The sequence below is a fragment of the Epinephelus moara genome, chromosome 24, assembly GCF_006386435.1.
Source record: "Epinephelus moara isolate mb chromosome 24, YSFRI_EMoa_1.0, whole genome shotgun sequence".
Classification (NCBI taxonomy): domain Eukaryota; kingdom Metazoa; phylum Chordata; class Actinopteri; order Perciformes; family Serranidae; genus Epinephelus; species Epinephelus moara.
Window position 1 is genome coordinate 46,245,944 of NC_065529.1, and position 18,984 is coordinate 46,264,927.

Below are 18,984 nucleotides of genomic sequence, written 5' to 3' on the forward strand. Positions count from 1 at the left end.
AAACTGGTGAAATGTGCTCCCGCCCTCTGGTCCTCGTCAGCACTCGTGCGGCTGAGTTTTGGAGTAACTGCAGGTTAGAGGTGGTCTTTTTGGGAAGACCAGAGAGCAGGGCATTACAGTAATCTAAACAACAAGAGATACAAGCATGCATCAGCACCTCCGTGTTGGCCTGAGAGAGAAACGGGCGGACTCTGGCTATATTCTTAAGATGATAAAAACCTGTCTTTGTTACATTTTTGATGTGTGGAATAAAACTAAGCTCAGAGTCAAAAATGACGCCCAGGTTCTTTACACATTGTGAGGGTTTAAAATCTTGTAGTTTTGGTAAAAGTTTCTCTCTCTGGCCTTCAGGACCAATAATTAAAACCTCTGTTTTAGATTAAAAAGAATTGGACCTAGAATTGACCCTTGGGGCACCCCACACCTAATTTCATGCGTTCTAGAGGAACATGTATCCATACTTACAAAGAAACAACGATCTGTGAGATAAGAGCTGAACCAGTTAAAAACAGTACCAGAGAGGCCCACCAGGTTTCTGAGTCTGTTTAATAAAATGTGATGGTCTACTGTATCAAAGGCGGCACTTGGATCCAGTAGTACCAAGATTGTGAGTTTTTGTGAATCTGCATTAAACCTGATATCATTTAAAATCTTTAAAAGGGCTGTCTCGATACTGAGGTTCATCCTAAAACCAGATTGATATTTCTCTAAAATATTGTTTCTTTTTAAAAAATCATTTACTTGGTTAAAAACCAGGTTTTCTAAAATCTTACTTAAAAACAGTAAGTTGGATACAGGTCGGTAATTATTAAAAATGTTGGGATCTAAATAAGGCAGCGGGGAAGACACCCGTCTGAAGAGAGTAATTTACTATATTTAAAATCTGTTCCTCAAAGAATCCATAAAATGTTTTAAAAGTGATGTGGGAATCGGATCTAAAAGGCAGGCTGTGGGCTTTAAGTTTAAGTTTAAGTTTTACTTTACTTTACTTTACTTGGGAGAAAACTCGACCAAGTGTCCTCGCATCAACCAGGACAAAACTCTCCAGTGTTTCCTCAGGTAAAAGCAATGATCCAGGTGTGTTAAAAATTACATTCTGTTGGGATAAAAGACTGGACCTGATATCATCGATTTTACTTCTGAAGTGGTCTGCAAAGTCCTCGCAGAGGGCATCTGTTGATATGTTGGATGGTTTATTAAAATTGGTGCTGGTTAAACGATCGAAGGTGGAGAAAATAAATTTGGGGTTGTTTTTATGATCGGAAATGAGTTTTGAAAAGTGGGATATTCTTGCCTGTTTGACTGTTTTATTGTAGGATTTGAGTTGTTCGCGTAATATTTCAAAATGAACTGTCAATTTGGTTTTTCTCCACCTCCTCTCTGCACTCCTGCATTTTCTTTTCAGTCTTCTACATAATCAAAGAGGTTAAACAGAAAGGGTAAAAAATTAGAATTCTGTGTTTGAGGAATATTTTGTTTTTTGCCTTCAGCATTCAAATTTGAATTCTCGAGTCCTTGGTCGTTTCAAAACACACTGTATCCAAATGAGAAAGAACATTTATGACTGCTGCAAAATGAAACAGCTGGTAAACTTGAGTGTTTATGATTTGGTTGATTCCTCACAGTGAAACGAGTAATTTTCATGGGTTTATTTCATTTTGTAGAGTCGTGCATTTGGAAGGTATTGGGACAGTTTATCTTTTTAATCCTTTGTTTCCTGCAGGTCAGTTAATTCTAAATCAGAGTTAACAAACATCAACTCAACTGGGATAAACTGACCTGACCACCTAATCAGTCTGTCAGTCCATCATTTATACAAGCAGCCAATTCCAGTCGATTCATTAATTAATTCATCAAACAATCTGTCAGAGATCATTTAGTCAGTCGTATAATAATCAATACAGAAAGCTAAGAATCAGTAAAATGTTGTAAACGTATTAATCCATCAATGCTTCACTAGCAAACGAGTTGATTGAATAAACAATACACAGTGGAAGTGGAGAGCATCATCAGACCAGACAACTATAGTTCATCAGCTCAAGTGACCAATCAATCAATAAATCAAATCAGCCAGTGACGTCAGAAGTTACTGATGAAAAGCAGAATGTGTGAGTGTGACTGTAACTGATTGGCTGCTTACAGTAAAACCTTTTGTTGTTGCTATGCTCAGTGTGTGTGAGAGAGACAGAGTACAGATACTGTACTGTATTATGAATTAACTCACAGCTGTACATTTATAAATGTGTTTCTATGCCCATGGATGCATTTCTGAACTGACCTACCAGGCGCACGCCGGGAGCCTCTGTTTGGACGACTACAAAGAGTTGCAAAATGACTGTGAAGATGTGCAAATAGACTACAAAGAGGTACACACAACTACAGAGAGATACAAAAAGAATACAGACACCCAACATGACAAGGACATGCAACAACACCACAAACAGAGTAGGAAAGAGAGACCCATAAGAGGACTACAAAAGGTGCAAAACAGCTAGAAAAGCCTTCAAAAAGACAATAAAAAAGATGCATAATAACTAGGCTACAAAGAGACACAAAATGACTACAAAGACATGCAACATCACTACAAAGATGTGCAAAAAGACTACAAAGAGACAAAAAAAGACTACAGGGACCCCAACAAAGAGACTACAAAAAGATGCAATCCAAAACAACTAGGGTACAAAGATATGCAATAAAATACTGTAGGGACCCCTGGTCACGGCAAAGAGACTACAAAAAGATGCCAAACAACTAGGCTACAAATAGACACAAAATGACTACAAAGATGTGCAAATGTACTGCAAAGAGATACAAAAGAACTGAGACACAAAAAAACCTAGAGACCCCAAAACGTCACAAAAAGATGACAAAAAGATGCAAAATTAAGACAAAGATGTGCAAAAAGACTATAAAGAGACACAAAAAAAACTACAGGGACCCCATGACACAACAAAGACACTACAAAAAGACCATGGCCTACAAAGAGACACAAAATTACTACAAAGTGATACAAAACAACTACAAAGAGACACAGAAAAGACTACAGGGACCCCAGGACATCACAACAAGACTTAAAAAGATGCCAAACAACTAGGCTACAAAGAGACACAAAATGACTACAAAGACATGCAAAATCACTACAAAGATGTGCAAACAGACTACACAGAGGTACAAAAGAACTGAGACACACATAAAAGACCCAAAAGTCCCCAAAACACCTCAAAGGGACAACAAAAATGCAAAATGACTACAAAACAACATGCAAAATTACTAGACAGATGTGCAAATAGACTACAAAGACATGCAAAAGACTTGAAGAACATCCAAAACAACTAGGCTACAAAGAGATGCAAAAGACTACAAAGATGTGCAAATTGACTGCAAAGACATGCAAAAGAACTAAGACACAAAAAATCTAGAGACCCCAAAACGTCACAAAAAGATGACAAAAAGATGCGAAATTATGACAAAGATGTGCAAAATGACTATAAAGAGACACAAAAACACTACAGGGACCCCATGACACAACAAAGACACTACAAAAAGACCATGGCCTACAAAGAGACACAAAATGACTACAAAGAGATACAAAACAACTACAAAGAGACAGAAAAAAGACTACAGGGACCCCAGGACATCACAAAAAGACTTCAAAAAGATGCAAAACAACTAGGCTACAAAGAGACACAAAAAAGACGACAGGGACCCCAGGACACGACAAAGAGACTACAAAAAGATGCAGAACAACTGGGCTACAAAGAGACAGAAAAAAGACTACAGGGACCCCAGGACATCACAACAAGACTTAAAAAAGAGGCAAAACAACTAGGCTACAAAGAGACACAAAATGACTACAAAAACATGCAAAATCACTACAAAGATGTGCAAATAGACTACAAAGAGATACAAAAGAACTACAAAGACACTACAAAAAGACTACAAAAAGATGCAAAACAACTAGGCCACAAAGAGATGCAAGAGGCTACAAACTGAGGCAAAATGACTACAAAAAATGATCACATAAGATTGGTGGTGTTGAGCAAAATCTGTTTGTTTTTGATCATACAGATATGGCATAATGTTACTGAACCCCGTCAGAGTGGAGAAGTAACCTAATGTCTCTAATCTACAGCTAGCAGAGGTTACAGAGCTGTGGGGTACAACATGCAGTTTTCCTGAAGGTGCTCCTGTTAGATCAGGGATTGGGAATTGCATTGTTACAGATTACTGCTCAGATTTTGTATGAAAATATGTGTACACTGAATTTAAGGTATATTCTGGTCATCAGGCCCTTGCTGTACCTCGCCTCTTACCCAGTGCGTGCTGCGACAGCCTCCCATGAACACCATAAGTGGTTGAGAAAAAGGACAAATGGAAGTCAGAGAATGGAGAATGACATAAAGAACAGGTGAAAGCAGAAGAGGAGAAAGTAAAAACAGTCGGTGAGTTTAACAACTCTTGAGAGACTTTTGTATTACTCATTTCCACTCTGACAAATCTTGGAGCTGAACAAAGCGAGAAGCGCTGCAGCTTCTCTGTGCTGCACCTCAGCGTTACAGCCACTAGATGGCAGTAAAGACTGCTGTTAGTTTAATGTGACTCAGTGGGCTCTGTGTGGAGGCTCTGTGCAGCCTGTACTGCTGCAGTCCATCACACACTCATTTTAGACTTTTATCTTTTGATTAAATATGTCAAACTGATTTTCTGTTATTCTGTTTTATATTATTTTTTAATTGTCTTTCAGATCCAGCGTAAAATAAAGACTAGTTTTATGCTAAGCAGAGATGCATGTGCATCTAATATCAGTGATTTTGGTTTTGCTCTTTATGAAGGACGAACTTTGAGAAAAATAATATCAAATAATAACAACAAGTGAAAGAAAAGGTGAAAGAATTATTTTAAGACATGGAATAGAATATCAAAAACATACTATTTTGTTAAATTTCTGGACAAAAAATGCTTGTAATCAAACACGCATCCTCTTCTACTTCCTCCTCTTTTTCTTCTGCTTCTTCTACTAAATGTATACAGCACCTTTCAAAACATAGTTACAACGTGCTCTGCCTGGGTCAGTCAAGATTTAGACATTTAAATACAACAAATGTAACACTGAGACGAGTATAACCAGGCAGTTTTACAACATTTAAATGAAATGTAAACTGACCAAAAATTTAAACACAACACTTATTTGTTTTTGCTTCCATTTTGTCACAGGTTTAAGTTAAAGATCTAAGACTTTTTTATGCCAGTGAGCACTTCTCCTTTCCCAAGCTAATCTGTTCACCTGACAGGTGTGATATATCAAGATGCTGATTAAACAGCATGATTATGACACAGGTGTGTAGGTGTAGGTGTGCACATTGATCACGACACAGTGACACAGATGGAGCGTGCCCTCTCCATGCTGACTGCAGTAGAGTTCACCAGAGCTGCTGCCTGTGAACTGAATGCTCATTCCACTATTATAAGACGTCTTCAGTGTTGCAGTACACCCAACCGACCTCACAACCGCAGAACTTGTGTAACCACACCAGCCCAGGACTTCCACATCCAGCGTCTTCACCTGTGTCTGAGATCAGTCACCTGCACAGCTGATCTGCACGACCAAATAATTTTTGCACAAACAATCAGAAACTGTCGTAGGTGAGCTCATCTGCATGCTGGTTGTCCTCACCAAGGTCTTGACCTGGCAGCAATTCATTGTTGTGACCGACCTGAGTTGCCAACTGCTCACTGGCCACACTGGTAAAGGCTAGCATAAGCTACAGACAACAAACACAAGTGCATTTCATAGGCCGTTTACACTTGGCCGGCTATTTTTCATAAACAGACATTTCACCGTCTCCGTTTTCAAAAAGATCTTCGTTTACACTTACCCGTGTATATATACACAAGAGCATGCCAAACCTGTAGGTGGCAGTGTAACGAGAAGCTCAAGCCTTCCATGTATCCATTGTCACCATAGCAACATAGGTCGCACTTTTGACACAGGTGCAAGTTCCGGCACATACTGTGACGTCGGCTGCCTATAACTCCGTTTATCTCCGTTTATCTCCGTTTACATGCAAACGCGCAACCGGAGTTTTCCAAAATCTCCACTCTGGCTGGAGTTTTTAGAAAGACTCGTTTTCAGAGGAGAAATCTCTGTTTGCGTGTAAACGAAGGGCACAAACTAAGGAAGATGTCTCCGTTTATCAAAATCACCGTGTGCATGTAAACGGCCTCTTAGAGTGGCCTTTTACTGTGACCATCCCAAAGCACACCTGCGTAGTAATGATGCTGTTTAATCAGCATCTCGATGAGCCACACCTGTCAGGTGGATGGATTATCTTAGAAAAGAAGAAGTGCTCACTAACACAGATTTTAACAAACTTGTGACAGAAATTTAGAGGAAAAAAGGCTTCAATCTGTAAATCAAAGTTGTGAAAACTGGGAGCAAAAACAACTGTGGGGTTTGAAGCTGTTGTTCACTGTAATATGAAGAGATATTAAATGAGACACAGGTCTCCGAACTAAAACTAAGGCATAGCTTCATGCTTAGACCCTTAAATTAGGGAAAACTAACTCCACCAAAAAACAACTAACATGACACATGACATGACACATTTTTTCACAACATGACTGTGTATCCAGCAGCAGAAGACATTCAGAAAATAAACCCGAATGTCTTTAGATTGTTCCTTTGGTCAAAAAAACCAACCTGCAGATGCTAAATTCATGTTCTGGTTGTCATTTCTCCGACAGCTTAACCAGTTCGCTGTGACCTAGAAGTGTTTTAAATTTAGATCATCATCGTCCTCCGCAGGAAGTGTTTAATCTCAAGATGTTCTACATCCATTTTGGAAATGTTGGTCTGACTGAAAAATATTTAAAAGAAATAAGCACTTCCTGTCCTTAAAGATGTTGCTGTTTTGTCAGGGAAGATTTCAGAGTGACTCATGAATTTATACAAGAGCGACATTTTCATCTCAGCTTGTGAGGACACTTCTGGAGACTGTTCAAGTCGGAAGTTTTGTTCTGCATATCCTAATCTGTAGACTGTTACTAATATTGTAGCTGTATAATAATTTGTGGACACAAATGATCATCAGTTGATGCCCCCTTTCACTTAAAGAAACAGTGTGTAGCATTTAGTGGCATATAGTGGTGAGGACTATAAGTTACAACCAGCTGAAACTTCTCCCGTGTGCTAAATGTGAACGTCTGGTTAGGATTCCTTCAATGTTTTATGTTTAAGGTTTTTGCCAGTGACCGAATTGTCCGCAGAGGTCTGTTCCTCTCCAAAACAAATGGACCTGAGGCCTGTACTATGAAGCCAGTTCAATTGACCCAGGATATCTTTTGTTATCTGGTTTGACTAACCCTAACACTGGCCGTCTGGATAACCTGGGGTCCGTTTCAGAAAGGAGGTTCAACAAACTCTGAGCCTAACCCTGAACTCTGAGTTGAGTAACTCTGAGATGGGAAACTCTGGGTTACGGGTTTCAGAACAGGTGATTTCAATTGGTTCAATCAACACAGAGTTTGTTCACTCTGAGTTAAGCGCGTGCACCACGACTTTAAAAACCCGTCATCAATGGAGCCCCGATATCACGATTCACCATGGCAACAAGCTACAAGAAAAGGTCTGCATTTTTTTACTCCTCTGGACTTGGATATTTTAATGCACTCATACAGCGAATTTGAAGCTGTTTTCAGGAAGAAGAGTAACACGGCTGCAGCAGCGAAGGAACGGGAGTCGGCGTGGGAGAAAATTACTGCTCGAGTCAATGCGTAGCCTAAGTTTAAATTTATTTTATACCTCCATGCAATCACAATAATGTTGTGACTACAGATGCAAACAGGTGGAATGGTGTTAAAGCTAAAATTTAGTTCACTTAGATGCAGTCCCACCTCATTATTTTTCAAGTGAAAATGGTCTAAAAACAAGTTACTTTTAGGTGTGATTTGTTTTGACTAGAAATAAGACAAATATTATTGGTATGATTTTGAGTTTTTGCAGTGTGATGCAGTCTGACATTTTGAGACAGGCTGTGAATGGACTTCATATTCACACAGTCTCCTTCATTTTGTGAAGGAGCAATGATAGGAATGTGGGTTCCATCAGTGCACCCTATCATACCGGGAAATCCTAAAAGAAATTAAAATGACTAATCCCAGTCTGAGGTTGCAGCACCATGTCATTAACTGAATATGATTTATAATCATAAATTTTAACTGATTTCTACATCATTCACCTGCAATCCTGTGGAGCTCCTCCTTGATGACCCTCACAGGTTTATGTCCAGGGAACACAACAAAAGAGTTTAACAGACGTTTCAGAGCTAGGGACACTTTCCTCACGGCTCTGCAGACAAATGGCCTTACTGATATTTTCTGCACCTCCGATATTATACAGAAAACTCCCGTTTTCAAAAAAACGAAGAGCAACACAAAGAATCTGGGTAGATGAAAGTGCACGTCCACGGTTGGTGACGTTGGTTATGTCACGACGGTTATGGATATAGCCTAAATGATGGACTGTGATGTGAAACCGCACCGTTCATAAAGAAAATGTTCTGGAAATGATAATACATCAATTCTGGGCCTGTGAATAATCTCCCGACGAATGCGTAACTCCCTCCTCAGTAACACTGCCTCTTCGTCCACAGGGTCCTTCAAGAACGGACATGCCATGGTCGAAAAAAGTAGATTTAGAACTAGAACACACTTTAGGATCCGACTTTACCTTGAGGACAGATGATCAAACTCTCTGAAACCTGCGCGACACTAAACGAACGAATGAATGAATGAATCACACTGTGTGTGGCATAAGAGGAAGGAGACAGCTAGAAACTCGAGGTTCATTGAAGAAAACCTGCTCCCGACCAGGTTAGGTTCACAGAGTCAGTTGCCATAGTAACTGACACCGAGCTTCAGTTACCTCTCTTTCTGAAACGGGCTGGAGTTACTCCGCTTTCTCTGGTTTAAGTTACCTCCCTTTCTGAAACGGAAAACCCAGAGTTTCCCTCATTTCAGGGTTAACAGACTCAGAGTTTTCACTAAACCTGCTTTGTGAAACGGACCCCTGTACTACAAAGCTGGGTGTCAACTAGTTCAGTCAACTCTGGGTTTTGAAACGGTACCCAAAGTGTCTGCGACTGTGAGACCGTAAAATGTCAAACACGCGGGATATAAATGTTGCTCTGTAACTGAAAACGGAAAATGTAGAGACATTGAAAATACTATCCAAAATACACTGTTAGCCAAGACTTACATAACGTGTAGGTATCACTGATCTGTATGTGACATTAGTATCAAGTATTATTTGCTGTTTAGTTGGAATATAATGAAACTACTCTGAATATGTTGTATGAAACACTTTAAAGTGACACCAGACTGTTTCTGCTGCTGAAGTAAAAAGTAGTTAATGACTGATGAGGTCTGTCTGACTGAAATGTTGCATTTATAGTAACTGGAGCCAGTTAACAGCGTGTGGATTATTTTACTAATAAAATATCATCTTTTTTCCCAGTTCTCATCACGTAGGTGTCTCGTGTTATTTTGAGCTGCAGTGATGAATCAGAGTGTAAAAGTAGCAACACTGTCAGACTAAAATAAACTTTGCATAAGTTAGAATTCTGCTAAAATCGTGTGTTTGGTGTCGTTAACAATCTCTCTGTTAGTTAGAAGCTCTGTTTTAATACCAGAGGAAATAAAGCTTGGAGCAATAAAACAATACACAGGCTCCTCTTTTTACCCGAGACTCCAGACTTTTGTCAATGGATACTTTTTTCTGATTGGTCAGAGGTCGGGATGTTGACAAGTTGTGGTCCAATACCTTGATGTTAGCCAGCTCCAGAGCAGGTTAGCTGTTCAGCAGAAGTTACCACGGTGATTTATCCTGGTAAATTGATAACCAGCTTTGTAGCACTGAAAACAGAGTCAACCCTGAAGTTAGCTCGCTTACTCCAAATCCTGCTCCGTAGTACAGATCAAAATTGGTAAAAATACTAAATAAAGTACTTTCATGTAAAAAAAAAAAAAAATAAAAATCAGTGTTTTCTTCTGACGCTGCTCTCCACAGAGGGACCGCTAACCATGGTGGCTGACACAAAAAAAAATAAATGGCCAGACTGTGTTAATTTCGAAGCTGTCAAATATCACTGCTTTGTCAATGATTTTGGTGTCAGACACCGACAGCAAAAGCCACCTTTTGTGGCAGTATGATCCTCTGCCAGACAGCGTCAGTTTGTAACGCAGCCCGACGTAACCTTCTGTGGAGTTATGATACATCACCAGTCAGCCAGACGGCACCTGTCATGGCAGTATCATGTGCAGACAGGCAGCAGCAGTTTATAACGCGGCAAGACGGCACCTGTCGCGGCATGATGACACACAAATGCTGCCGGTGACAACGTAACATAAGGAGCTGGATAGTCCCAATAGGGCTAGGTGGGGGGTCGGTGGATGGGTCCAACAAAACCTGGACTTTCACTTGAGAGCCTGATGTTTGCTTCCCATAAGATTGTAGAGCCAAACCATGCGTAACATGTTGATGTGAAAATTTGACAACTTGGGATGAAACATGTTGGAATGGCCCCATCTTGAGCCAGTGTTTGGTTTGGAGAGACATGGAGATGCAACATGGCAGACTCCATGGATAATGACCCGCTCCCTACGTAGATTTAGGGGCTGTACACGGGCCCCATCTTTAACTGCCTGGAAAACGCAAGGTGAGCTTTCAAGAGCACGGCGGCAGGTTGCGTCTGAGATTGCATTTGGCGTGTGCACAGCCAGAGCTGTTTCAAGACACTCTGGGGGCCCCAGGCAAGAGGCGCCTTGCTGTGTGCTGCCACGGCTCAGCTGTTCAGGTACTTCTGGGCAGTCATGAAATCAACAAAGAGGAAATTATTGGACCTGGAGCCGGACTTCTCCGTCGCCGGTAAGCCCTTATCTTGCGGCGTATTTGACAGGAATACGGCGTCTGTGACCCCCGTTCAACCCACAACCGGCAGGATTCACCTTTCGTTTCTGCTGCTGGTTGAAATCTGTACTCGCACAGCGTGCTCCTGAATGATTTGTTTTGCCCGCACAAAACTATTTTTAGTCACAAATGCAAGTAAAATGCTCGCACCGTAGAGCTCTGTGGAAAACGAATCACTGTAGCATATATAAACAAATCTAACCTACAAGTAAAAAGAAATAAATAATAACTTTCACTGCTTAAAGATACTCAATAGCTCAGCTAATACCTGAAATGTCACTGGATACAAACCACTGCAGCAGCATATTGAGTGCCAGATGGCCAGCGCACCGTTATTGGACGGTGCATGGACACTCACGCTCTTGCAATTGGACTTTGATCTTATCCCACAGCAGTGGTACCATGAGGTACCGTAGTACTACGGAACCCCAACAATGCTAGCGCGGGTGGCAAACAATCATGTGGGACATGGTCTTAATTTGCGTGACGCGTGAAAATAGACAGAAATGCTGTGCTGTCCCGCACAGTGTGGGACGTCTGGCCCTGTGCACAGCCCCATAAACAGCTCATTCTGAGGTAACAAAAACTCAACGATAGTTATTTTCAAGTGATTACACACTAAAGAAAAACACTTCTTCTTATTATATTCCATTCCTGCCAACATATCCCCCAAACTCCTTCATACTAGACCTTTAAACTAAAGCTCTGTGGTCAGTGGTCAATCACAGTGCATTTGTAGTGATAGACCTCAGTGTTAAAGAGGTAACACTCACACTGTAAATAGCACAAACACACACGTTCATTCTGAGGTTCACTGTGACTTCATGCTGCCTCTGGATTGGTCGTCAGCCAGCAGTGTGACTGAGAGCTGCCTTGCCTTGACGCAAGAGTCCAGTCTCTGCAGTCCTCAATCAATCTGAGGGACTTTTAATCAATATGTTATGAAGTCCTATAACTCAGGTCTCGCTGTCCGGCTCCAAGCAGGAGAAAGATCTACCGAAAATCGATGGAGTCACAGTTTCCCAACACAGCCATTTGGTCGAAAGGTGACAGCTCTGGAAAATAACAGAAACCAGAACAACAGAGACAAGTGGAGAGATACAGGAAGAAAAAGACAGGGTGAAGACAAAAGAGATAACACAAGAGGACATGAAGACAGGCTGATAACAGAGAGCAGGACTCTTATTCAGTAACTCAACTTGGCCCTCCTGTGAACACAGGACAACAACAGCAAATGTTTAACAAAAAATAAACAATATAAACAAATGTTACATACGAATATAACATGAAAGCATATAAAAAAGTAAAAAAATAATTGTTCCAACAAGTGACTCATTCTTTAACCTAAATGCAACCCAGTCGCCAGAATAAATGTTGGCATTGTACATTACTGCAACATTTGTACATTATTATGGAGCAAATGTGTTGAAACTTTATGTTTAAACCATCCCTCATCTATCTATCTATCTATCTGGTTTTGTCGACATGTGCATGAGCATGTAGCCAACATGTTGGTTAATGGTCCTTGTCTCTGTGCTGCAGTTTTAATCTCTGTTGCATGTTGGGAGAATCCCTGGAGAGTTCAGGTTCAGTCCCTCATCCCGTTCTTTTGTCTGTACCATCAGTCACTCTGACACACACACACACACACACACACACACACACCTCGAAAGTCAAATTTAAAGACAAAATAAAGTATGCATAAAAACTATTTATACACATGGATCAAATCCTGACAGCAAAACAAGTCATTTCGTCGGGGTTGTGACGCTAAAAAAATTGTATCTACTGATTTATAGACGTCTCTTTTGCCATGTAAGCTGAAGGGAAAAATTCTTTTTGGGCCGCAGGGCATCACGTGACGGACCCTGGAAACTGCAGTACCACCGTTTGGCCCCTGTGAAAATTGGCTTCAAAGCATGGTGCACGTCCTGGGGGCCTGTTCACAAGACCACTCAGGACTCCCTTCCTGGTTACTCCCTTCAGCGTATTGGTCATGTGATCGCAGCCTTTCGAATTTGAGTGCATGACTTTTCATATTAATACATACTAACAGTTTATGAGAACAGCCTGCTGGAGGTGAGGATGCATCTGCAAACAGTGACCCTGATCAGGTGTTAACATGCCACAGTATCCTGGCTTCTATCTGAGCACTCCAGCTTCAGGATGTGTTCTTCACAGGTGCAAACACATAACTGCATGCTCCCAAAAAACAAAGCATAACTAGGATACCTGTGTGGATGCGAACACACACACACACACACACACACACAGATTTTAAACATTTAAGGAATGCAGGAAACGAGCAGCATCTCCAGTGAGGGAGAGGAGGGTCTGTCCTCTGAGCAGCCTGTTTCTGTTTTTATGGCTCCCGCTTGCTTCCTCAGATTAACAAGAACAGAACAGTTATTTATAGAGCATGGAGAACTGGGGATTAGTGCTATTCCTGTTGTGTTTTGGATGCTTCTTTGATGACTCAAGGTGTGGAAGTGTGTACTTGTGCGCATACTGTAGATCTATGCGCATAATAAACCCTCGCTCTTCTTCTAACACTGCTCCCCACACAACCCTGCTGTCAGCCAGAATTCTTTTCTTGTTCCTATCTACCTGTCTGTACAATCTGTAGTGCTTACGTTTGTCTTTACAAGTGCAGTAATGTCCTGTGATTGTGTACGTGTAAAGGCTGTATGATCTTTACATCACATGTTTGCATGGTACGCATACATAAGCAAATAGAAAACATGTTTCCTCGCAGTTTTCTGTCATTGTTACGCAGTATTTTTCTGGCGGATGAGTCAAACAAGCTGCACGTTCCTGTTTATTTTGGGACTGGCTGTATACGGAAGCAGGACAGGATATTAAAGGACCCACAGGAGGACAGTACGAGTGTGTGCGTGTGTGTGTGCTTCTCAAAATAACACAGATATAATGAGACAGACTGATATCAGTTGGCGAAATTCACAGCGATCCATGTGCAGCAAAACATTTCATTTCTGACGACAAACTTTAAAAAAAGGCAAAAAAGATGAAAATATGTCACTTCAGAGGAAACGTGTGATTCTTTGTGGAAAATGTTAAACTGTTTTGTTTTTGTAACGCAGGTTTCCTCTTGTAAAATGCGTCAGACCAGCTGGGTTGTTCAAATTAAGCCCATTGTGTGAAGGTTACCGTCGGACGAATCCTGGCTGCGAGTAAACAAGCCGCCATCACTGCACATCACCATCAGAGTCACCACTGGTCTACAAAACCTAAACTTTTCTGTTCTGTCATCAGCTGCTCCAATGACAAAGTGAGACTCCTCAAATATCTGCTCGATTAAGTCAATCTCACTTCCATAAATCTCTCGTGTTTTGATTGTAACCTGAGCGTCGTACCGACAAAGGATCGATCAGGAGTCACTAAAGATGCAGTGATGGTGAGATGGGAATCACCAGAGGCCTCACGACATGTAGTTTTATAACTAGGTTCATGAATAAAGACCACGCCTCGAACACATCTCATTTACACTAAAAAGTATTTCGGAAACCTGATCCATTCTCTTCCTCTTCTACCCACCCATCCCTTTTTCCTTTATATCTTCTGCTCTCTTTTGTCTGCACACAGGACCCACTGTGGGCTGAATCTGAATCTGACTTCACAAAGACACCGCTCCCCTGGTTCCCTCCTGTGATCCTGCCTTCATTTTCCATCATCACACTCGTCCATGTCCCAGCGTTCTTCCCTCATCCATTCATCCCTCAGGCTTCATTCCTTCATCCTTTATTTCCTTGCCCTTCATTCCCTCATCCCTTCATCACTCAACCCTCATCTCTTCATCCCTAGACCCTCATTCCTTCATCCCGTATCCAGTCATTCCTCAACTCTCATCCATTTATCCCTCACCCTTCATCCATTGATCCTCATCCCTCAACCCTCATCATTTATTCTCCAACCCTCATCCTTTCATCCCTTCATCCCTTGACCCTCACCCCTTCATCCCTCAACCCTCATCTCTTCATCCCTCAACCCTCATCTCTTCATCCCTAGACCCTCATTCCTTCATCCCTTATCCAGTCATTCCTCAACCCTCATCCATTTATCCCTCACCCTTCATCCATCGATCCTCATCCCTCAACCCTCATCATTTATTCTCCAAACCTCATCCTTTCATCCCTTGACCCTCACCCCTTCATCCCTTAACCCTCATCTCTTCATCCCTCGACCCTCATCTCTTCATCCCTAGACCCTCATTCCTTCATCCCTTATCCAGTCATTCCTCAACCCTCATCATTTATTCTCCAACCCTCATCCTTTCATCCCTTCATCCCTCAACCCTCATCTCTTCATCCCTCGACCCTCATCAGTTCATCCCTCAGCCTTCATCTCCTCATCCCTTCATCCTTTGATTCCTCACCCTTCATTCCTTCATCCCTTCACCCCTTCATACCTTCGTCCCTTCATCCCTAGACCCTCATTCATTCATCCCTCATCCAGTCATTCCTTGACCCTCATCCATTTATCCCTCACCCTTCATCCACTGATCCTCATCCCTCAACCTCCACCATCATCATTTATCCTTCAACCCTCATCCTTTTATCCCTTTATCCCTTGACCCTCACCCTTTCATCCTTCGTCCCTCATCCCTAGACCCTCATTCCTTCATCCCTAGACTCTCATCCATCCATCCATCCCTCAAGCCTCATTCCTTCATCCCTCACCCTTCATCCATTGATCCTCATCCCTCAACCCCCACTCTCATCATTTATCCCTCGACCCTCACCCTGTCATCCCTCACCCTTTATCCCTCAACCATCACCCTTTCATCCCTTAATCTCTCGACCCCTATCCCTTCACCCTTCATCCCTTGACCCTCACCCTTTCATCCTTCATCCCTCATCCCTAAACCCTCATTCGTTCATCCCTAGACTCTCATCCATCCACCCCTCAGGCCTCATTCCTTCATCCCTCACCCTTCATCCATTGATCCTCATCCCTCAACCCCCACCCTCATCATTTATCCCTCGACCCTCATCCTGTCATCCCTCACCCTTCATCCCCTCATCCCTTTATCCCTCAACTATCACCCTTTCATCCCTTAATCTCTCGACCCCTATCCCTTTACCCTTCATCCCTTCATCCCTTGATCCCTCATCCATTCATCCCTCAACTCCAGACCCTTATCCATTTATCTCTCGACCCTCAACCTATCATCCATTCATTTTCTGACATTTTTTAGACTCAACAATTAGATAAAAATAACCAACAGATTGAGCAGTATATGAAAGGAATCTGTTTCAGTCATAAACTGCTCCTGCTGAAACACAGTGGATGAGAGATAACATGAGATAAAAGCGGTGAAATTATAAAGTCCTTGATTTTTAAAGATTCATGTGTGGTCCTCCTCATGTTTTATTATTCCTGTTGAGAGTGCACACTTCCTCTCTGGAGCATCTCTGAGTGGAGAGACAGAAAGCAATAATCACTCTGGTTGTGTGCGTGTCGCCGCGTCTCCCTCAAGACAGCCGGGTCCACGGGTACAGCTTCTTAATCTCAGGACAGTGTCAGTGGCCTTCTGGGAAATCTGCGGGGACGAGCGATGGCAGAATACAGAGCTGACGTCCTGCTGAGTCAGCAGAAAACACAATGAACTCCTGGAGGAGGAGGAGGAGGAGGAGGAGGAGGAGAGGGGCAATCATCTCAGGACTGTGTGTGTGTGTGTGTGTGTGTGTGTGTATGGCACTGACCTCACTGTTTACTGCTGCGTTCTAAGAAACAGCATCTTCTCCTGCTGTAGCAGTAATTAGGAACAACAGAGAGATGGACCTTAGATGCTCTAAAGGTACCAGCCATGAACCATGCATGACATAAATCCTAATAGATAAACTAAGCACAAAAAGTAAGGCAATGTGTGTTTGGTAGATTATTTCTTTGTTGTAACAAAGCTTCTTGGCAATACATCTTATACCTTTGGAACGCTTGTTTATTTCTCGTTTAAATGGTGCCACATTTGTAAGGAACATGCATTTGTGGGATGAGCAGCAGAGCTGAGTATGTAGGTTGCGCCCATGAAAAATCTGCCAATGCCAAACAGCTTTTTTTTGGGAGTTCGGTCCCAGACTGTGGAGATATGGGATTGCCACTGGTTGCAGAATTTCACCTTGATATCTCTCTGCATCGAGATTTTTCCAGTGAGGGAGATGCCACCCCACACCATCACACTGCCTCCACCATGAGATGTTACTCTATCGGTGCAACAATCAGCAAAGCGTTGTCTGTGTCTTCTCCACTCTTCGCTGAACAAAATGTTCCTCCACCTGTTCAGGTTCCAGTGCACATGTTGCCGACACTAGCGCAAAGGGGCCTGACGGTGAAGAGCAGTCATGGCAGGCCTCCTGGCAGCCCTATGACACCGGAGATTGGCTGCGTGCAGTCTGTTCCGGATTGTCTGGGCAGAGAGCCATTGGCCATATCATCCTACAAACCTTGACTGCAAATCTGTAGAAGACTGCCTACAGATCCTAACATCCTGACAGGATGAGGAAATGCTCTTCTTGGGGTACTGTCCTCTTGGGACGCCCACTTCGTGGCCAGTCTCTGACATCCCCTGTTATATGGAACTTGGCCTTCAGTTTGCAGATGGTACTAGAGCTCACTCCAAATAATGCCGCAGCTTGGTTTTGCAGAACACCAGCTTGAAGTCGTCCTATCACACGGGCCCTATGAAGATCAGTGAAACGTGGCATGCCGATTCTTGGAGCAGACACCAACTGACCACTGTAGCAGGGCCCATGCTCACAGGTGCTGACAATCAAAGTGGTCGGATGGTGTTTAAGAAAGGGAAACTGATCAGGCAGGGCAGCATTGCAGATGTTCAGGACAACTGTATGGGGGGGAGATTTTTTTTTTTATAACTCACCTGTTTACATTTTATCAAGGCTCAAAGATACGCACATTTAAGGGTGGGGCTGATTGAGTGACAGACTGACTGTGAGGCGTCGCCACAGTCTATAAGTTAGATCCACCCCTCGCTCCTCCACAACGCCAGCCTCTCATCCAAATATTTGGGCTTGAACTTGAGGCTTCAAAATGGCAGTCCACAAACCAATGAGTGAGTCACGGCAGCTACGTCCACTATTATATACAGTCTATGGCTTTTTCCCGGTTTTCTGTCTGAAGCCTGTTATCTTGTAGACTTTCTCTTCTGTCTGGTTTTACTTCCTGTCTTTGTGTGTTTTCCCGCCTTTTTGATTGTCCACTCCGCCCTGATTAGTTTCACCTGTCCCTCACTGGTGCTGCAGTCTACTCACCTGTTCTCACCTCCCTAAATAGTGTCCTCTGCTTCTACCTGCTCACTTCCTTTGTTCTTTGTTGGATTACCCGTTTATAGTCCTCGTGGTTTCCCTGGGGTCTTGGTTTTTTCCTGCCTGTTTTGCATCTCACCGGCCTGTAAGCCTGTGTTTCATCAACTGAAGTATCTTTCTTTGAATCCACCGGCCTGCTGTCCTGCATTCTGGGTCCTCTCTGCCTGGATTGCTTCAGTCTACTGTGACAGGTACTCAGTACTTATTTTTTATATTTTTTTGTGTGTGTATGTGTGGCTTTTTTGCCTTTATTTGATTGAACAATTCAAGCTTGAAGGAGGGGAGATGACATGCAGCAAAGGGCCAGCAGCTGGAGTGAAACCCATGGCTGCTGTGGCAGGGACATAATCTTTGTACATGGAGCACCTGCTCTACCCGCTGAGCTACTGGGTGTCCCAGGTACTCGATATTTTTGAAGCTATCTGCCGACTTAACCCAGTACCAAGTAGCAGTGAAATGTCTACAGTCAAACGGTACCAGCATTTGGTCCTTTTTGCATCAGTGTCTGAGCCTGACTGTTCAGACTGTACACCAGATCAGAAAACTTTTTGTCGCAGTCATCACCTCTCTATTCACTAAGCTGCCAGGTTAACACGTGCTAACACAGCAGCAGCGGCTAACATCCATCACCGAGCTGTAAGGCAGTTTAAACAAATTCATACTGACACCTAAATTGCT